At 48.1% G+C, this 22,269-nt stretch overlaps 2 long non-coding RNA genes across 2 annotated transcripts; one reads left to right on the top strand and one right to left on the bottom strand.

Annotated features, from left to right (window-relative positions):
- Window positions 1–5,672: 5,672 nt before the first annotated feature.
- Window positions 5,673–10,404, bottom strand: LOC144380154 (uncharacterized). Its single transcript, XR_013443976.1, has 3 exons — window positions 9,906–10,404; window positions 9,024–9,166; window positions 5,673–8,413 (listed from the first exon to the last, which is right to left on the bottom strand). It is a non-coding gene; the product is annotated as an uncharacterized LOC144380154 (long non-coding RNA).
- A 3,280-nt stretch (window positions 10,405–13,684) lies between these two features.
- Window positions 13,685–19,535, top strand: LOC144380020 (uncharacterized). The gene is made up of 3 exons (XR_013443687.1): window positions 13,685–14,267; window positions 16,841–17,007; window positions 19,278–19,535. It is a non-coding gene; the product is annotated as an uncharacterized LOC144380020 (long non-coding RNA).
- Window positions 19,536–22,269: the final 2,734 nt, after the last annotated feature.

The following is a 22,269-nucleotide window of genomic DNA, read 5'->3' as shown; positions in this document are numbered from 1 at the left end:
ATAAATTATATAAATGCACACATGCATATGAAGATAGAGATAGAAAGAGAGAGAGGAAAATCACAAGTTCATTATTTATGAAGCTATCATAATTTGAATAGCAAAAGTACCTGAGGATAGAACACAAAGACAAAATCTATAAGCAAACTCTACATCTTAAAATATATGCAGAAATTATAAACTAGGTGTAAAAATAACAACAAACAACAGTACAGTGAAACAATCACACTTCACGACCAGGGTTTATCCTGGGCATTGGAAGTGTCTCATCATTAGGAATTTTATTCATAAAACCCACTGTATTAAGAGAGGGGAAGATCTTCGTAAGTACCAAACAAAGAAGACGATGGGTACACTTGAACATCTAGTGTTATTGTATAAACCAACTATCAAACAAAGAAATCCAGAATATAAATTCTGCCAAGCATTTGAAGAAGAATTAACACCAGTCCTTCTCAAACTGTTCCAAAGGGAAGGCTTTGAAGGGGACGGAATATTCCCAGGCTCATTTTCAAAGGCCAGCATTGCCCTGGTACCAAAGCCAAATGGGGACATTATCAAAAAAAAAAAAAAAGAGGGCACCTGGGTGGCTCAGTTGGTTAGGCGACTGCCTTCGGCTCAGGTCATGATCCTGGAGTCCCGGGATCGAGTCCCACATCGGGCTCCCTCCTCGGCGGGGAGTCTGCTTCTCCCTCTGACCCTCCTCCCTCTCATGCTCTCTGTCTCTCATTCTCTCTCTCGCAAATAAATAAAAAAAAAAAAATTTTTTTAAATTAAAAAAAAAAAAAAAAGAAAATGAAAAGTCAATATCCCTGATGAATATAGGTGCAGAAATTCTCAGTAAATACTAGCAAACTGAATTCAACAGTATATTAAAATGATCATGCACAATACTCAAGTGGGATTTATCCCTGGAGGCAGGAATGATTCAATATATACAAATCAATAAATGTGATACACTGCATTAATAGAATGGAAGATAAAAATCATAAACATCTCATTAGATGTGGGGAAAGTATTTGACAAAATACAACATCCTTTCATTATAAAGATGCTCAAATGTTTGAGTACAGAAGACGCATACCTCAGCATAATGGGGGGCCATATATGACAGGCCCACGGCCAGCACCATATTCCGTGGTGAAACATTGAAAGGTTTTCCCCTAAGATCACAAATGAGATAAGAGTGCCTTCTCTCATCACTCCTATTCAGTGAAGTTCTGGAAGTCTTTCCCTGTGCAATAGGCAGTAAAGAGAAATAAACTGCTTCCAAATCAGAAAGTAAAGAGTGAAATTGTCTTTGTTTGCAAATGATATGGTTACATATATAGAAAATCCTAGAGGGGCGCCTAGGTGGCTCAGTTGGTTAAGCATCTGATTCTTGATTTCAGCTCAGGTCATGATCTCAGAGTCGTGGGATTGAGCCCCACATCAGACTGTGCTCAGCAGTGAGTCTGCTTGAGATTCTCTCTCTCCCCCTCCCTCTGCCCCTCCCCCGACTCACATGCTCTCTCTCCCTCTCAAATAAATAATTTTTTTTTAAAGAAATTCCTAGAGACTCCACCACAGGACTCTTAGAACTAGTCAACAAACCTGGTAAAGTTACAGGATAGTTAGTTAACTATCTGAAAAAGAAATAAAACAATCTCATTTACCATTGCATCAAAAGTAATAAAATACTTAGGAATAAGTTTAACTAAAGAGGTGAAAGATCTGCACACTGAAAAATACAGGACTTTGATGAAAGAAATGGAAGACACAAAAAAATAGAAAGATAGACTATGTTCATGCATCAGAAGAATTAATATTGTGACATGTCCATACTACCCAAGCAATCTATAGAGTCAATGCAATCTTTACAAAATTCCAATGGCATTTTTCACAGGGAAAAAAAATCCTAGCATTTGTATGGAACCACGAACGATTCTGAATGGCCAGAACAATCCTGAGAAAGGACAGGCTGGAGACATCACATTTACTGATTTCAAAATATATTACAATACTATAGCAATCAAACAGTATGGTAGTGGCATAAAAAATAGACACATGGACCAATGGGACAGAATCAAGAGCCCAGAAATAAACCCTCATGTATGTGATCAGCTGATATTTAAGAAGGGAGCCCAGAATACTCAATGGGAAGAGAACAGTCTCTTCAATGAGTGGTGCTGGGAATATTGAACAGCTGCATGCAGAAAAATGAAACTGGACCCCTAACTTACACCACTCACAAAAATTAACTTGAAATGGATTAAAAACCTAAACATGAGTCCTGAACTGTAAAACACCTAGAAGAAAGCACAGGGAAAAAGCTCTTTGACGTCAGTCTTGGCAAAATTTTTTAGTATGACACCGAAAGCATGAGCAACAAAGGCAAAGATTAATAAGTTGGACTATATCAAACTAAAAAGCTTTTGCCCAACAATCAACAATCAACAGAATGAGGGGACAACCTAGGGAATGGGAAAATACATTTGCAAATCGCCTATCTGATGAGGGAGTTAATATTCAAAATATATAAAGAAATCATACAACTCAATACCCCAAACTACCAATCCAATTTAAAAATGGGGAGAAGAACTGAATAGACATTTTTCCGAAGAAGACACACAGATGGCCAACAGGTACACTGAAAGGTATTCAGCATCACTAATCATCAGGGAAATGCAAAATCAAAACAAGACTGGGAGGTCACCTCACACTTGTTAGAATGGCTATCATCCAAAAGACAAAAGCTAATAAGTGTTGGCAAGAATGTGAAGAAAAGGGAACTTTGCTGCACTGTTGATGGAAACGTAAGTGAGTGTGGCCACCATGGAGAGTAGTATGAACATTCCTCAAGGAATTAAAAATAGAAATACCATGCACTTGTGGTCAGCATAGCATAACATACAGAGTTGTCAAATCACTATATTGTACACCTGAAACTAACATCACATAGTGCATCAACTATACCTCAATAAAAATAAACAAACAAATAAATAATAAATGAATAAAGATGTGGTGTGCGCACACACGATGGAATATTACTCAGCCATGAGAAAGAAGGAAATCCTGCCATCTAGCAACACCACGGATAAAGTTGGGGCATTATGCCAAGTGAAATAGGTTGGACAGAAAAAGACAAATACTGTATGATATCACTGGTATGTGGAATCTTAAAAAACCAAACTCATAGAAACAGAGTAGAGTGGTGGTTAACAGGGACTGCTAAGTTAGTGATCCAGGCTGGAAAGGAGATGCCATTCTTAACTACTCTGCAGCAACAGACATGCATCCTGCATGAGTCCATCGATGTGAAACTCTAGGACATGCAACATTTTTTGGTGACTGAAAGCATGTTAGTGTTTGCCGGGGGATGGGGAGGAGAGCGGGGCCAGGAGGAAGGATTACATGGAGCACAAGGAAACTTTTGGGGGTGATGGGTGTGTTCATTATCTCTGTGGTGCTGGGTTCACAGATGTACATATATGCCAAAACTTTTGCAGGTGTATACTTTAAATATTTTAAAGCAGTTTATTGCATGCTGATTAGATTTCCATAAAGCTGTTAAAAAAAAAAAAAAATCTCCATCACTGCCAAAATCATGTCGTTGACTTTTCTGTGTCTCTTCTTTTAAAAGAAATAAAAATGTTGCAGAAACATCCCCACCCTCACTCCCCTCTCTCTTACTCTCTTCCCCACATCACTGCCCAGAAGCAAGCTCTGTCAAGGTGCAAGGGCACTTCCCATGGAGGATTGTATGTATTTCCGGTGTGTGTGTGTGTGTGTGTACGCGCTTGCGCGCATCCATTCAATTCATTTATTTTCTGAGTTCAGAATATTTGCATAAACATTATCATATTGGGAAAAATGCCTAATTTGTAATCACTGAAAAAGAAAAAGACACATTTCTCCTCTTCCATCTTCTTTCCAGCCTCGGTGTACAAGCTGCTACCCTTGGATTGCTTTTCACGCACACTTGGACTATGATTGTTGTTTCTTGAATGCCATCCTGCCTCCTCCTTTGCTGGATACCTTGTTTGTGTGGTTTTTGCTACCATATATTCTCAAGAAATCTTATTTTCAGGAAGGTACATGGATGGGTAGTAAACTTTGCAATGCATTCTTGCATGTTTGAATGTGCCTTTTTTATTTTGTACTCACATTTGATTATAGCTTGGCCGGGAATAGAATTTTAAGCTCTAAATCATTTTCCCAAGAACATTCAAGCCATTCCTCCAACACCTCCAGAAAACTAGTGCTGATGGAAACCCTTCTGTCGGAATTGGTCTTCTTCCCTCGTAGCTCATATGCCTTCAGCTTTTGGAAGCTCTTATTGTCTTTGTTTTATTCCTAGTTTTCTGAAACTGCTCTTGCTTTCTCTCTCTTGTTCCTCACCTCTTTGTTCTGGGAAATTTCACCAAATCTTTCCTTTAGTTAGTTCTGTTAGATTGTTTTATTGAGGTACTATTTTTGTTTGTTTTTTGTTGTTGTTTGTTTAAGTAGGCTCCACACCCAGTGTAGAGCCCAAAGCGGGGCTCAAACTCACGACCCTGAGATCAAGACCTGAGCTGAGATCAAGAGTAGGACGTTCAACCGACTGAGACACCCAGGCGTCCCAAGGTGCTATGTTTTTAATTCCATGAATTGAATCTGTTTTTCTGCCTTGTTTTTCTGATAGGATCTATTGATTATATCTTCTGAACATTAATCTATTAACTTATGGATTAAGTCTCTGACTGGAGATTTAAAAATATCTCTTCTTTTCTTTGGATTGTCTTTGTTTCCTCTGGGGTCAATTCTGTTTGCTTATGCTGCTCTGCTCACCCACCCCACACTTTTTCTTTCTTTTCCCCCTTTGGTTTTGCTCTTGTAGTGTGTATTTGTAGACAAATTGCAGGGCTGATTAGTCCAGATGGCTCACAAAGATTTCCTCTAACATTATTCACTTTGGGCCTCTCCTCCAAAATTGAGGACTTGTTGCAAGCCTGAGTCTAGGTGAGCTATGTCACCTGGCAAGTTTCTCTAAGGATATATAAATAATGGTGAGGGGAAAGTGGCAGACGTCCCCAGGCCTCAGATGCCAGAAAAGGACCCTATCTTGAACATCTATTATTTTAGGTGTCCTTATCCCTTCTTATGCAGCTATTTCTGGCTTCAGCCTGGGAGCAAATACAGGTTCTGGAAAAAAAGACCACGAATCCCCTACTCTATTTTCAGTGTTACCATGAATTTATTTCACTTTATGTATTTCAGTCCCAGGATTGTGACCTATCTAAACCACATGCATTAAAATCTTTTTTTTTTTTTTAAAGATTTTATTTATTTATTTGAGAGAGAGAATGAGAGAGAGAGAGCATGAGAGGGGGGAGGGTCAGAGGGAGAAGCAGGCTCCCTGCCGAGCAGGGAGCCCGATGCGGGACTCGATCCTGGGACTCCAGGATCATGACCTGAGCCGAAGGCAGTCGCTTAACTAACTGAGCCACCCAGGCGCCCTAAACCACATGCATTAAAATCTGTTCTTAAGTTTACTTTTGGGGGAACCCAAACTAAGTTAATCTCCTGAATTCAACACTTGATCATGGAATCTGTAGACTTCCTTTCTTTGGTTCATCAACACTGTGCTTATAAATATTGTACTCATAACTTCAATTTTTTTTAAAGATTTATTTATTTATTTATATATTTGACAGAGAAAGACACAGCAAAAGAGAGAGCACAAGCAGGGGGAGTGGGAGGGAGAGAAGCAGACTCCCCACTGAGCAGGGAGCCCGAGGCGGGGCTCCACCCCAGGCCCCTGGGATCATGACCTGAGCAGAAGGCAGACCCTTAACGACTGAGCCACCCAGGTACCCCTCATAGCTTTGATTTTAACAGGGAAGTAAAATATGTAGACTCCAATACCACCAGAATCACGTCTATCTATTTTGTGACATCTTTAAATGTAGAAAACCTTTACCTGGCTTGAACTATAATCTTTCTTCTTGAACCTTCCATGCACTAATTCTAAACCTGCCTTCCACGGTGGATTCAGAAGAAATAATTCCATAATCTAATAGTGCCCAGTTACCTTTGACTTCTAGACAACTCTAGTTTTTATTCTTCTCCCTGAACCCCAATAACCAGCTAACTGAAATGGTGCGTAGCATTCTATCTATCCATTAAATTAATTAAATAATGAGTGACTGAACATCTATTTGGTGCCAGGCAATTTAAGAGATATAAAGAATCCATAACCACAGCCCATGTCATCACAAAGTTTACAGTCTAATGAGAAATACAAGCCAACAATACCTATGGAGCAGGAGATAAAGGCCATGAGAGAAGACCATGAGCACCTGGGAAGGACACCAGGCCCAGTCGACAGCCAGGGGCAGGGCCCCTGAGAGGAAGTGACCTCTGTGCCTTCTTAAATCTTAAAGGGTGGAGACTAGGGCTTTGTAAGTCAAAGGAACTGGATCTTTGTAGCGGAAGGAGCGGCATTTGCAAAACATCCCATCTGCATCTGCTAGATCCAGTTTTCAATGGGTTACTTAAGGGAGGCAGAAAAGTCTCTTAAAAGAGAATCTTCTTGGAATGAGAAGTAGGTACAACCAAGATGCTCTGGGGGTCTGAGGGCTCTCAGTTCAAGCTTCCCTGGAACTCTGACAGCATCGCCTCCTCCCCTGACCCCACACAGGGATGTGCCATAGGATGGACAGTGACATGCTGAGGAACCCACTCCACGCCGAGTCCATGTGACACAGATACATCTCCATAACTTGAAATCATTCCCAAGCCCGACTCTTATGAGATGGACCATCTAAAACACTGGAAAGAACCTTAATAGTTGGTGCCAAAATGACTTATGTTAGGGCTGTATTTCCCTGTTAAGTCATGCACACAGCTAACATGAGTCCAAGAGAGGCCAGGATGGCAAGAAATAGGAAAGCAAAGATTGCTGAGTGAGTCTTCTTTGGAACATGAGATTTTTAAACTGTATTTTAAATTGTACTTGTTACTCCTGAGATGTCGGGACCGAGAAGTCAGCAATGGGCAAGAGAGATGAGCCCTTGCTCTGGGGTCCCAGTTGGCTGAAATGACAAAAATCACAGATTTGAAGGAGCACAGATGCATGATATTTAGTTTTAAGTTGTCCGTAAAGTATCCTGCTGTGGGCAGCGGTGGCCGGAGTCTGCTCCCACTGGGTCCCGAGGACCAGTTGTTAAACTGTTGAGAATTTTACAAGCTGGTTGTTAAATTATTCAAGATCCAGTGACAGAAACTCATGATAAAATAAAACATTAAAAGCAAAAAAAATAAAAATAAAAAAAAATTAAAAAAAAAAATAAATAAATAAAACATTAAAAGCAAACGGAGCAAATACCCCAAACCTAGCACTTCCTAATCATTTTGCTACACGATACATCTGCGCTCCTGGGGACGCCAGCACCTGTGCACACATGTGGTGGAAATATGGCACAAGCCCGTAGTAAGGGGTCCCCCAGTGATGGTGCACCAGGATCCCTTCCTGGCTGAGCTGGTCGTCGTGCTGGTAGCTGGAAGTATTTACACTGAAGGATTTGGCAAGCGCGTCCAGCGGGGGCGGTTTTTTTTCTTTTTCTTTTTTCTCTTTTCTTTTTTCTTTTGAAAGAGCAGGTTGTTAAAGTTTTACCAGCACACCCGCAGGTCAGGGCACACTGCCGGGAAGCAGCGGCTCAGAGTCCGCACCCCGTCATTAGCCAGCTGTGTGACCTGAGTGGTTACGTCATCTCCTTCTGCCTCTTTTCTCATGAGGCTATTTTGAGAACTAAATGAATCAAAACACATAAAGCACTTAGAACATTATCTGATGTGCAGTTCCTACTACATAGTCCTTATTCATTATTGGTGGGGTCAGTGCTGTTACTTTTATTCAAATAATAATACACATCTCCTATATAAACGCCTGACATCTTCCTAAACCCTCAGAAGCACACACGCGATCCTGGCTTTCCCCCAGGATCCTTTCACCCAGTCTACACAGTTAAACAAACAAATAGCTCTTAGCTGGGCATACAACCCCTGTAACAAAGGTGACATTCCCCGGCTGCCTTTGGCCTTTCTGAGCAATGTTTTGAAAGCCTGTGTGGAAGAGCTGTTTACAGCCTTCCTTGGGAGGACACTGAGTGGCAGCCTGGCCTCTGCCTCTCCACCCCTTCCTCCTTTCCACCGGCTGGATGTGGACACGATGGCAGGATCTGCAGCAGTCATTCTGACTCTGGGGTGACTTTGGGAATGCAGGCCCTGTGATAGAGCAGCAACATGGAGGTTGCCTGGTTCCCCCAGACTCCACGGAGCACAGTCCTTACCTGGAAAAGAGAACCAAGTGTGTTGTTGACACCCTTCTTCTTCAGGGTATATTCCTTGAACCAGCAGACCTTGCCAGAAATTCCCCCTCAAGTCTGCTGATCTGCTTATTAATAAAATCTGCATTTAGCACAATCATTGGGTGATTCCTTTGTACACTGAAGTTTGAGAGATGCTGGGATAAGCCCCTATTATTTTGGCCATTCTTACTTTCAACTGTTTTTGTCCTTGTGGGGCCAAGCCTGTGTAGAGCAAGCAATGGAAGGGGGGTAGCATACTTGGGCTCTCAGGAGGAAAAGGAACAATGGGATGTGGTGCAGTAATGAAAATAGATCAGAGGCAAGAAACTGGATCTTGCAATACCAGCAGATACAAAGCGCATGTTGGGCAAGGTAGGGTGGAGCTCACCAGCTCTTGCACAAATCTTGAAACAGAGAACTGTGCCCATCTCGCCCACCGGTCTGGCCCAGGGGACATTGAGGTCATAGATTTAACAACTAATTTTGGCTCAGCAAGCCTCTCCTCCAGGAGGAGCCTGGATTTGGAAAGCAAATTCAAAGTGTTGAGCTGTTGATTCTGTAACCCCATTTTGGGGCTATCCAATCTGAGTGTGCCCTCGTGCACTTCCTGTCCTCTCTCAAGTCTGTTATTCGGCCTTTCTAGGGAGTATCCCATTTTCTGCCTTCAGGATAACTTAAATTAGTTATTCTCACCTTCTTACTTCTTGTCTCCACCTGGAAACACACTGTGACCCTCTCCATCATCCTTCTAACACTTCAGGTCTTATCAGGAAATCATGATGCCGCCACTCGGTCGATGGAGTCTTGCCTTCCCACAGCGCTCCGTCTCCTCCACCCTGCGTGCATATCAGCTCTTTTACTCTTTTGAATCCAGACTTTCACAGAACATAGATGCCCAGGAAAGGGAAATCCCCTTCTTCCCATTATTGCCAAAGCTAGCTTGGAAAGTGTTTTACAATGGAGGCGTTATTAGCTTTTAGGTATGGTGAGGCCAACAGATCAGGACATGGTGGCCATTGAAAAGATAGTTTGCTATAGTTCCCAAGAGGATGGGGAGGCAGGGGTAGGATTGGCTAATTTGATTCATTTCTGTGGATTTTGGGGTGGTGGGGTTGTTCCAAACTGTCTGGCACCTGGCCCTGGGGTGACTAGGGCAGAGGAATAAGGCCCAGAGTGTCAGAGCCTCATGGAGGAGGTGTGGGCTCCTGCTGGTCGGTTTGCATATGAAAGGTACCCTCTGGGCACTGACTTGTTTGCAATCTCCAGGAATTAAGTAACCCTAGAAGAAGGAGTTCCCTCCTGGGGAGCCAGACCCCAGAGGCCAGAGCATCATCAACACAGACAATAAGAGACTATAGTAGATCTGGGAAGGTTTAGAGGAGACAATTACTTGTTCTCAAAGGAGAGGGATTTGGTGTAAAGGTACAGGAATTACTCTAAGTCGGGTAAGAGCATCAAAGGGCCACTTTGGGAAAGACAACAGGGAAAGGAGGCCCAGGGCAAGGGCCGTGGCAGGACCTTTGCACACTCTGCATGTAGTGAGTAGGGAAGGAGGGTAATGCTGGAAGTTCGTACCTGAGATCTTCGTGCCATCGCTGAGCTGCTGAAGTAAACTTGGAACGGTCTAACTGCAGACTCAAGTCCATGACATCTCAAGGTGTCTTCTTGCCTAAGGCACAGTAACTGAGCTTGGTTTTGGGGACACCCGCAGTTTGAAAGCATGAGCTCGATGTGCGGAGAGCAGAGTGCTGGGGGATGACAAGAAACAGTCTTGGGCTGAAAAAAATTGACCAATATACTAAGCTGGAGGATTAAGGGAAAAGCTATGCTCACGATATTTAAAGAAATTATTATTATTATTATTATTATTTACAGAGAGGGGGGAGGGAGGGGCAGAGGGAGAGAATCTCAAGCAGACTCCCCACTGAACATGGAGCCTGACTCAGGGCTTGATCCTAGGACCCTGAGATCATGACCTGAGCTGAAATCAGGAGTCAGAAGCTCAACCGACCGAGCCACCCAGGCGCCCCTTAAAGAGATTACTGTAGCAATAAGGCATAAGATGGCCCAGACAGGGAATAGAATGAAGACAAAATATTAAAAAATAAATAAATAAATAACACGAGTGAATGGAGATCCAGGCAGCGAGCATAAAAAAGATCAGGGAAGTCTGGGAATGTTTTATAGGATGGCCACTGAAGCTGGAGCCCCTGTGATGGGGACGGGGCAGGTGCCTGGCGAGAGGGTCAGCCGAGCAGGTGCACGAGGCTGCGGTAAGCAAGCAGACGCAGTCGGGCCCGCTGGTGCGAGTCGGCCAGTCCGCACCCCCATGCCACACGCGGCAGGAGCCGGCGCGAGCCTTTTACTCCGGGTAAAAAGGAAGGTGATGCTTTTGACATCTGAAAACAAACGTGTTCTTGGTTAAGGAAAGCTGCTGGTGGCGTGTCGGGTCCTCAGCTTCCCTGGGCGGCGACTGGCCCCTTCCTGCAGCCACAGCCCATCCTTGCTGCCGTTTCTACTCACAATTTAACTATGGAGACACTGAGGCTCGGAAGCTTGAAGTGGAACTTGCTTGTGGTCACACAGCTGTCGGTGACAGAGCTGGTGGGAAAGCTACTCCGGAGCCACGATGCGCGTTCCCGGTGATGACAAACAGGCTGGCTGCCTTACGGGGACCCGAACGTCTTTTTAAATCTGGCCTCAAAATCTTTACCTGCTGTTGAAATGGTCTTAAAATGCCTCCTGAATTAGCCAGTGGCTCATTTTACTCCCGAATTTATAAATAGCCCTGACGATTTTTTACCAGGATAGAGTACAGAACAGAACAGATAATCTCTATAAACATAGGGATTAACTTTTTTTTTTTAAATCTTTACAGCAGGATCTGGATCAAAAGTTTTCATGAACTTAGGGTCCTGCATTTCAGAGAAAAGGTGGGGCAGGGTGAGGTGGAGAGCTGGTGGCAGTTGGGGCAAGATGGTGGGAGCGATGGGGTGCTTTATGGGCAGGGACGTTGGGGGACATTGACTTACCTCCTACAGCCTTCAACTCCCAGAGGAGATGTGAGCCATGCCCCACGGGGTCAGCCTGGGGCTGCTGGTAAGCGGGACACCAAGTAGCCCAGGCACCTGTCTGTCTGGGCGGAGGGGCCCCGGCACCATGGCAGACAGCACCGCGTCCCGTCTGTGTGGTCCTGTGCCGGAGAGGACGCAGGAGCCGATGTCCGCTTCTCAAGGTGAGTCTCACACGGAAGCTTGTTCTAGGTGAGCATCTCACCTGGCTGCTCACGTCCAGGTCATCCGCCTCGTTCCTCTCTGTGCTGCAAGGGACCTTCCACCTGGGGAAAGGCACTCTCCGCTCATGGTGAGCATCCCGGGGTCCACACACGGAAGGACACTTGCAGAGGCGTCCTGTGGCCTCCGGGCTCTGAGCATAGGTATTGCCAACTTAAAGGAAGATGGTTGGCTTCAGCTTGGCCTCCTTCCTGAATCTGCCCCCAGCCTGGCCCCCTCCCTGTCCATCCTGGCAGGCTCCCCTGTGCTCCCCGCAGGAACCCTTCCCAGCGGCTTCTGTGACGCCCCCGGGGGCCCGGCCCGCGTGGCACTGCCCGATGCTTTCTGCCCACACAGCCGTATTCTCTGCAACCACCGCAGGCCCTACGGTTTCCAGAAGCCCCGGGAAGGTTCTACTGTGTGCCCGGGACGGTCCTCTGTCTCCTGCCCAGCTGTGGGTCAGACCCTGCCTGGTTTCACGTGTCTGAGGACGAGCTTAGCTCCCAGGTGCCTGTTATCAGATTTGCCAATTTTAGCCCTGTGTTTTCTGGGTCAGCTGGATAATGGAGCTCATTTACTGGTTGATCATTACCATTTTGTTTTCGAGGGGCCGCCGTAACAGGGTACCACCGGCCGCGCGGCCTGAACAACAGAAACTTACTCTCTCAGAGGTCTGGAGGCCAGAAGTCTGCAGCAGAGCTGTCTGACCGGCTACAACCCCCGACGTCTCCAAGGGAGGGCCTGTCCTTGCCACTCCCAGCTCGCGGTAACCCCTGGTGTTCCTCGGCTTGTGACTGCGTCCCCCCAGTCTCTGCCTGTCTTCACATGGCCATCACCCCGTCCTGTGTGTCTGCGTCTTCAGATCAGGTGTATACGCATGTACGTGCGTGTGCGCGTGTGTGTGTGCGCGCATGTGTGTGCGTGTGTGTGTGTGTGACCATGTTGTGCGTCTGCACCTGAGTGTCTAGTTAGGTAACAGGTCTGGGGGTGGGGCAGGTGAGGACCAGGACAAAGGCCCTGCGAGCCACCGGCTGGTCCCCACCACGGCCTGCCTGGGAGAGGGTGATGGTCACCTCCAGATCACTGAGCTGTTGTAAAGCGAATCCGTGAGATAAATGGCTTCGGGTGGGACCTCGAGGCCCCAAGTCCTGGTCTGGAAGAAGGAGACTGGGATGCAGAGTTCACATTCTGTGCTCAGGGGGCCAAAGGGACTTAGGAAGCCCTGGGAGCAGTCCTGCTGAGCGACCTTGAGAACAGAGCTGTGGAGTCTCCACCCTGAGTGGGGGTCCCTGAGTGGTGGGACTGGTGCAAGTGAAGTGAGGAAATCAGGTCGCTGTGCCTCTGGGGAGTGTCCCTGATAAAATGCAGGCTGCCCAGCTAAAATGTAAATTTTAGGTAAATGGTTAATTTATGAGTACAAGCACGTCCCATGCACTGCTTGAGACATACCTGTACTGAGTCATTGCTCAATGTCGCTGAAATTCCTATTTAACTAGGTGTCCTGTACTTTTCTTTGCTACGTCTGGCCACCCTACAAGAGGCCCCATGGGGCATGAGGAGGCAGCCAGGGAGGGTGGGCAAATTCTTGGCAAAAGTGGGAAGATGGGACCTCGACCCACGTGAGTGCTTTCAGCAAGAACCAGTGTCACCCCTGTAAGCAAGATGGGCTCAAATCCCACTCACCGCTCGGGTGACTTCCCACAGTTACTTACCTTCTCTGTGAACTCAGTTTCCCCACCTGTGGGATGAGGGGTACCACCCAGCACACAGGGCTGTTTGAGGGCTAGGTGCGGCCCCCTGTCCTGACCCGGGGTCTGCAGTCTCAGACGAGACGTAGAATCCGGGGGCTCGCTGGAGCCCCGAGCCTCGAGCGAGGGCGGGAGAGTTAGTGTTGGGGCCCAGACACTTCTAACTTGCTCTGCTCATCAAACGGAGGGGAATTTGCATCCTCCAGCCATTGTCTAGAGAGTGGAACAAGATAGAGGGAGGTCGGGTCTCGTAGGGAAGAAGGGGAGAAGAGAACAGTCCTTGGGGTTTATGAAAACACAGGCATTGGAATAAAGAGGTTGAATGTGGGAAAAATTAACCCTTCAGTTAGGAAACTACAAGAATCACAAAAGTGTGAGGAGAGGTGGCAAAGAGGCTGGGTCCTGCATCACCGTGATTCGGTCCGCGAGGCCGCCAGTGGAGGTGGGACCCCTGCCCTGGTGCCTGCCCACCAACTGACGCCCCTGGGCGTGTGCGGGCGCCAACCACTCATGCTCCCCCTCCAACACACTCAGACCCACGGTGCCCTCGTGTTTCTGGGGCTCCCCCCACGGTGGGCCTTCTTCCTTAGGGAGCATCGTTGACGGATCACCTCGGTGTGGAGGAAAGGAAGGGAAGGGGAGCAAATTCTCCTGGCTTCGTCCTGCTGCATGTTCCCGGGACGGACGGCTGTGTTGACAACGCAGACACTGGCTGACGTGTTGGGGGCCGGCACGTTACCCTAGAGCACCTCGGAATGGAAGAGCAAGGCACGGGGGTGGCCCTCGCACCGTCCCCGGAGGAGCGGGGGAGACAGACGTCCCACTGTCCTGGAGGCAGAAGCTCACCCGGAGCAGGAAGGACCGGCGCTGCGGGAGCTGGGAAGGGTTCGACTCTGCCAACCTTTTAAAAGAAAAAGGTAAGCGGTTCAGCCGGCAAGATCGTGTGCATTTGGGAAGAGCAGAAGCGTGGCAACTCGGGACAAGTGCAACTCGGGCAAACCCAGGCAGGCGTGGAGAAGAAAGGAGCGTGCCCTTTGCTGGCGGGAAGGAGGAAGTGGGAGGCGTCCTGAGCACAGGTTTGCTGGAGGAACCTGAGAGATTGGAGCAGGGGCTCTTCTTCCTCGGCTGCAGGGGATCCGAGGGAAGGTGGCCTCTCCCTGGCTGCGGGCAGAGGCGGCTTGCTATCGCTGGCCAAGAGGAGATCTTTCTTCTTCCTGCTGGACTGTGCAGACTCCGATGAGTGGTACGTGCATGACAGCCCTCCCGCGAGTTAAGTTTCTTTAACACATTCTCACACCTCCATGATGCCGCTGAGTCCCGAGCCGTTGACGGAGGGCAGGCAGGCGTACAGCCTTCCCCCTTCGGTCTGCGGGACGAGGCGAGCAGCCAGATCTGGCTGGAGGGGAGGAGGGGAGATGCGGGGCCGGGCCGGCTGGGCCCCGAAGGCTGAGATGGGGCCACAGACCACGTTAGGGCAGGAAGCCAAATGCTCACAGGAGCATCTTTAGGAAGATCCGGCCCACGGTGGCAACGACGCAGGAATGTTTAAACAACAAACAAACAAACAAAAACACCAAACACACGATGGAAGACGCCTCTCATCAGGCAAAGATCCAGATTTGGAAAGGGCGGAGGGGCCGAGTACTTTCTCAGGACACGGAGAGAGCGGGGTGCCGGGGCAGACAAGGCCGGGGGTGTCCACAGTGAGCAAGACGGTAACACAGGACGTGGGCTGTGGCATCAGGTGGGTTCTCTCTGTTATGGGGTGATTGTGTTTCCCCAGAATCCATATTGAAGTTCTAAGCCCCCGTCCTCAGAATGCGCTTGTACCAGAAGTGAGTTCTTCACAGAGGTAATTAAGGTTAAATGAGCTCATGAGCGTGAGCCTTAACCCAACATGACTGGAGTCCTTAGAGGAGGAGAGCGGCATGCAGACCCACACGGCTCAGCCGCATGCGGACACGGGAAGAAGATGTCCACACACCAAGGAGAGAGGCCTCAGAAGGAACCAGCCTCACTGGCACCTTGATCTTGCACTTCCGGCTTCTAGAACTTGGAGAAAATGTATTTCTGGTTGTTGAAGCCGCCAGACTGTGATGCTTTGTAACGGTAGCCCCAGGACACCCATGTAGCCTTCCACCTGTTCGTGCCAAGGACCGGCGTGATGTCACGTTGGGTTAATGAAAGCACATTTGTAAGACTTTAGTTTAGCTCAGAATACCCATTTTTAAAATTTGATTAATAAACCACTTGTTTTATTTTGTGTGATGTAACCAATTCATTATTGATTAGATAAAAGTAAAAAAATATATATATACAAACTCCCGGAACATACTTTCCGAATAAAGTAAATAATAAAATTCCCTTTAGGGAGTAGGAGGAGAAATAGAAGCTGGAAAAAATGTCACAGGCCATTTGAGGACATGACCTTGAACAGATCAAGCTCTCTTTATGATTATAATCTCTTCTCTGACACAATCTAATTTATGCCTTTGGCCCCACAAACAATAGCTCCCCGGATTTGTTCAACCTGTTTCACTTCTCCTATCATGATTTCCAGCTACAGAAACACACCCTCGTGGAAATGTGTTTGTGTATTGGGTTTTGGTAGGTTGGATAATTCTGCCGCCCCCCAGTTTCTTCTGCTCTGGGCCATCTTTTGAAACTCCTTTTTTTTTGAGAAACTGCAATCCCAGCATGACATGATTTTGCTTGCTTGCAAAATGAGCTTGTTCAATTTAAATGCTGCTGCTGGGAAGATGGAGTAGATGCATTCCTCCCACTAAAAGCATGAACACGGAGCCGTACCAATTTTAGGACAAAATGGGATGGACTTCAGGATCTAAGACCTGGCAGTGACGTCTTCGACTGGATGCCAGAGCGTGATGCACAAAAGGAAAAATTGTTCCATTGGATCTCATCAAAATTGAAACACTTTTGCTCTGCAAATGACCCTCGTAAGAGAATGAGAAGACAAGCTACACACCGGAAGAAGGTCTTTGCAATCCACACACATGACCGAGGGCTAATATCTGGAAGATAGAAAGAACGCTCAGAACTGAATAATAAAATAATCCCGGTAGCAAATGGGCGAAGACGCGAAGAGGCATGACACAACAGAGAACACGCGGGTGGCAGGGAGGCACATGGAGAGCTGTTCTACGTCATTAGCTTTTAGGGACATGCACCTGAGAAACACAATGAGACCTCATCCAGCTCTCAGCTGGCTAAGTAAAACACAGCTAAGATAAAATGGTGTGAGGGCGCACACAGAGGTGAGTGTGCGGGAACTGGATCACTCACACCTTGCGGGTGGGAGTAGAAAATGGTACAACCATTCCGGAAGACATGCTGGCAGTTTCTTTAGAAAAACGATCATGCAATAAGGTTCGATGCAGAAATCACACCTCTGGGCATGTACCCCAGAGTAATGAAGGTTTAAGTTCATACAAAAATGTGTACACGAATGTTCATGCAGTTTTACTTCTAGGCATGGCTGTGATGTCCTTCGGTGGGTGAATAATTACATAAACCGAGGCCCGTCCGTACTGTGGAGTACTGTGCCTCAAGGGCCTGTGCATACAGCAACAGCCTGGATGGATCACCGAAGAGGTCAGACTGAAGGAGACTGAACTCACAGGCGTTCCACGACCTGAAGTAAGAGGTAGCATCCTATCACTTTGACTATATTCTATTTGCTAGACGTGAGGGACTAGGTGCAGCTCACGCTCAGAGGCAGGGGACCTCACAGGGGTGAGAGTTCCGACAGGCAGGATCACTGGGGCCGCCCTGGAGGCCACCCAGCACGGCAGAGAGCTGCAGGCCCCTAGGAAGTTTCCCCAGCCTCCCTCCCCGGCCTGGGTCCAAGGCTCAGAGCACTCCTGGTGGAGCTGAGCTGACGCAGGTGGACAGGGCCTGTCTTCAGACGGTGTAAGTGGTCTGAGAGGGGCTCAGGCAAGCGGCGCGGGAGGCTGAAGGTAAGGGTCAGCAATGCAACGGCACCTGGCACCCTGGGGCCCGGGGGACAGTCGCAGCCAGCCTGCCGGTCACAGCTGTCGGCCCGGCCTGGAACGTCTCTGGAGAGCCACAGAAAGCGCCCTCCCGGGAAACTCCAACTATACCTGCCCCGGAGGCTCCATTAGCAGACAGAGAACGCACGCACACACCAGGCGGAGACTTCTTCCTTCTCTCCCCTCGCCTCTGCTCAGCCTGCAGGGTCCACACCTGCAAAGTAGGAGGGAGAAGAGAAAAGCAGCAGGGAGGGAGGGGGATGCTCTGTGGCTCCTTCTACAAGCAGCCCGACCGTAGTACCATGTAGGTGCGTGGAGCTGGAGGTGAGGTGAAGCTCCTTTCCCGTCTGGGGTTGGACAGCCTAGTGTGGGACCTGAGACCATGTGCATGTCTCAGCTCACTCCAGAACCGTCCATTAGATGAGCGGGAACAGAGAGATCCTGGGGCCTGCCCAATTTTCATCTAGTAGAGGGGGAAAGACTATCCCCATGCAATGAATTTCATGGGGACCACAGAGGATGAAAAGCAGGTGCATTTTGATTATATTCTTCAAGGACTGCTTGCTCCTTGTCCCAGATACGTTAAGGAAAAGCCTGCCGCCTGCTTGGCCGTGCTTTATGCAACCGTTTCTTGTAGCCCTGTATCCAGGTCACAGGTGCATTTTCTCCGTGTGCGGCACCTTTGTCCAGCGTGGGTGTTGCGTTGAGGGACGTGCCTCTCAGAGCACATGGAGGGGTATCCACAGTTCCCAGAGTGTCACTGGAACCAAGCAAGGGTGAGAATGGAGCATCAAGAGCCTCCCCAGAAGGACTCTAGGAGGGCCACTGCCCATCCTGGCACCTGGCGCTCCACTCCCCAGGGACCCCCCTTCTTCTGGGCACAGGGTGCTTCGGCTGAGAGTCAGGGTCTCAGTGACCACAGCTACTGGCTGGGGCATAGCAGAGACCTCAGAGAAGCCGAGAAACTGCTGGTCAACCCTCGGTCATGGCCAACTAAGAGCCACCTGCTTCAGAAATGGCTGTTCTCCTTACCTCTCGTGGAGATAGATGCCTTGGGATTTTTTCAGCGGAGAAGGGAAGACGGTGTCCAGACCAGCCATGGAATCTGGGTTCTTCCCCCCACGGGTCCCAAGCCCTCTAGCAGAGGGCTCCATCCTGCAACCTCACTTTTCCCAGATTTAAAACCAGAGGTAAAACCGTACACCCTCCAAGGAGCTCGTGTGGGGGTTAAGGGCCATGACACGTGGAGAGTGCCCAGCCTGTGCCTGGCTTACAGGGGCCCCCCGAGGTCGCTGCCTCCTAATGAGGCATCCTGTGCAGCCACGCTGGGCTCGCTGGCTGAGCCATCTGCCTGTGGAACCCAACCCGGGGGCAGTGGGCTCTGGATAGCTCTGCTCGCCTCCCTCCGTCCCCAGCCCTCACACCTTTCCCCCTGAAGCTCTCCCAGGGCCACCCTTAGAAAGCAGAGATACAACGCTTGATGGAGATGAAGACCCGCATTTGTCCCTGCTTGCAGCAGAGAGGGCTCTGTGCAGTCAGGTCAGGGTTCTGTCAGGAGGACCGTGTTGTTGGGAACCCAGACCCTCCCCTGCCACCCCCTCCCCTCTACCTGCTACAGGTGACCCCCACATTCACACTGCTTGTCAGAGAAGGGGGAAGCCAAGCCCCAAACATGTTCCACCTGTTACAACTTCCCGTGAACCTCTGTTTCCAATGATGTCAGCTAGCATCCTTCTTCATCTTAATCATGATTTGCAGCTTCTACAAGGGCCCCCAGGACCTGCTGGAATCCACAGCCCCGTGTGGTCCCCTCTCCTTGAATGAGAGCTGGACCCAGGGACTTGCTTCCACGGGTAGGGGTGTTGCTCCATGATTAGGTTTCGCTCCCTCTCTTCCTTTTCACTGGTCACTCCGCAGGAAGCCGGCAGCCCTGCGGCGAGCTGCCCATGGCCAGTGAAGAACAGAGGCCTTCGGCCCATCATGCGCCAACATGGGAACCCTGCCCATGGCCACGGGAGTGAACATGGGGAAGAGCCTGCCCTCTGTCTCTGTCCTTGACAGAACTGCAGACCCACCAACACCCTGACTGCAGCTTCTGAGACCGCGCCGGAAACCCCCAAGTGAGGTGCACCTCCATTCCTGACCCACAGAAACCGTGAGCTAATAAAGGTCCGTCGTTCGAAGCCGCTAAGATTTATTATGCAGCAATACACAGCTAATACCACTGTATCTGATCGTAAACCATCCTAAAACCCTTCTGAAGTCTTCTAAAGTTCATCCTTTATTCCCATACTGAAATACTCTCATTAGCACAAGTAAATAACACGTGAGAGATTGACATGAAATTCTTACCCGCAAGCGGAATCAGGAGAGTCTGACATTGCGACCCAGGCATCCAACCGTCACCATCTGATTCCATTTGCAGCCCAGGCAACATCCTACTGCTTCTTAATCTACTTTTCTACATCTCTCTCTCTCTCTCTCTCTCTCTCTCTCTCTTTTTTTTAACTGGGCTTGGCTTTTGAAAAAAAGAATTGAGTGGTGCCTCTAACTATTTCCAGCTGTCAATGCGTTAGAATCGGACGTGTGTTTTCCGGTGCCTGTGCATTTCTGTGCGCGTACCAGCAGGATGCAGCAGGGTTTCTGGGAAACTGCCTTTCTCCGAAGCCTCGGGAACAATTGTGCCAGCAGGCTGATGAGGGCGAGTGTCCCCACTCCTCCAGGCACCCGGCAGAGAGAGGCTTCGTCTGGATGCCTAGCACACAGGACCCGTCATGGCTCATCTCGCATTGTCTTCCCAATCTTGGGCGCTCCAATTCATCCTTTTCATGAGCTTCCTCCCCCGTTGTTGGCCGTCATTTCTGTCACTTCCTCTTTGTTGTCCCAGCACAAATGAAAGCACAACAGTCACCAGGGGTCCCTGTGTGTCTCTGGTCACCTGGCGGTCCGCACCTAACAGACGTTGATTGATTTTCTGTTCTCAGTCGCAAAGGAGGACAGGAGAGATCTCAGTCAACGTGCAAACCAGTGTCCAAAGATGATTTTCACAGATGATTTTTCTTTAATTGTGGTAAAATTGGCATTACATAAAATTTACCTTTTTTAACCACTTTGGAGTATACAGTTCAGTGGCATTAAGCATATTTACATCATTGTACAGCCATCCCCACCATCCATCTCCAGAAATTTTTCATCTTCCCAAACCAAAACTATGTCCCCATTAAAGACTCCCTCCCGATTCTCCCCTCCTCCCCTCCTCCAGCCCCTGGTGCCCACCAGGCTACTTCCTCTATGAGTTCAATGACTCTAGGTCCCTCATATAAGCGGAATCATGTAGTATTTGTCCTTTTGCGACTGGCTTATCTCATTTAAAATAATGTCCTCAAGGTTCATCCACACTGCAGCGAGTCAGAACATCAGTCCCTATTCAGGTTAAATGATAGTCCCTTTCAGTTCATATATGTGATATTTGTATGATGTATTTTGTTTCTCCATCCATCAGTGGACACTTAGGTCATGTCTACTTTGGGGGCTACTGTGAACGATGCCACTATGAATATGGGTTATTTTCGCAGCCAACTTGATCAGTCCCACACCCCACCATTCCAGGGACACAGAGTCCCCCTCCAGACCTCATCGCAGACTGAGGGATAATAGCAATAAGACTCTGCCACTTGGAAGATGGGCTTGATTTGACTTTGCTCTTCCTCCTTCTTTTCCTTCTCCCTCTGTCAATTGCTCACATGTGGTCCAAGGCAGAGGTGGGTACAGAGACACAGCGGGAGGGGAGAACCCCCCACACGCATGCAGGGCTGGTGGGCGCGTGGTGTTGGGCTGAGCTCTGCAGCAAGGAGGGCCCTGCTCAGGCCAGGAGAGACTGACCAACAACCAGCAGCTCTGGGAAGGCTTGGCCCAGAACCTTGACAGGCGATGGGCAAAGGCCTTCCGCATGGATTTAGAACCAATGTGAGCATCCTAAGGCACCAGAAAGGGGGGGGGTCCCCCTTAGAAAGGGAAACTGAGGCACACAAAGACTAACTCTATGTGTCTTGGAAAAACGTGATGAGGTCACTAAAGCCACTTTTTACTTTATTGCAAACATACACTGAACGAATGTTGAGGCCCTGAAGACAATAGAGAGGTAACAATCACATCACAGCCCAATTAAGGTTTACAAAGCCCTCATAACACAACAAAACACTGCGTGCTTCCCTAGGTTGGATCCTGGAACTGGAAGAGGATTTTAATAGAAAAATCGGTGAATCCAAATAAGAGCCTCGGTTTAGTTCATAGTAATGTGCCCATGTCAATCCCTTAGTTCTGACAAGTGTACACAGGAAACTGAGATGCTAATGATGAAGGACTTGCTCAAGGGTATTCTATGGGAACTCTGGAATAGTTCTGTAACTTTCTTGTTCAACCTAAAATTTTTCCAAAATAAATTTTATTTTAAAAAAATGAAGCCTTGGAAGTCCACAATTTTATCCTTTCATTGAATCAATGTGTTTTCCTCTGTTTCTTGTATTTTGCTCTAACTACTATGCATATTCATTTTCGTATATGTAAAGAAATCTGCTGAATGGACCCACTGCAATCAGCAGTTTGGGTTAGTACGTGCTTATGTCTCCCTGCTTTGTTTCAGTCTCTATATTTCTTGTCTCTCTCCCCACTCTTCTTCTAACACCGTCGTGGAACCAGCATGAACAGCCTGGTGCATATCTGACAAACCTTTCCGTGTTCCCAGCCCCTCACCTACAGACATGTCCAAACATACACATGGACGGCAAGTGTCTGCTGAGGTTGCAAACAAGTGGTCGTGTGTGTGTGCGCACGCAACTCCTTTCCTTACTTCACAGTATGAACATCCCTACAATCCAATAGAAGTGGATCCAACACAATATGTTTAATA

The sequence above is a fragment of the Halichoerus grypus genome, chromosome 14, assembly GCF_964656455.1.
Source record: "Halichoerus grypus chromosome 14, mHalGry1.hap1.1, whole genome shotgun sequence".
Lineage (NCBI taxonomy): Eukaryota > Metazoa > Chordata > Mammalia > Carnivora > Phocidae > Halichoerus > Halichoerus grypus.
Note: the sequence above shows the minus strand (reverse complement) of the source record. Positions and strands in the feature narration are given on the sequence as shown.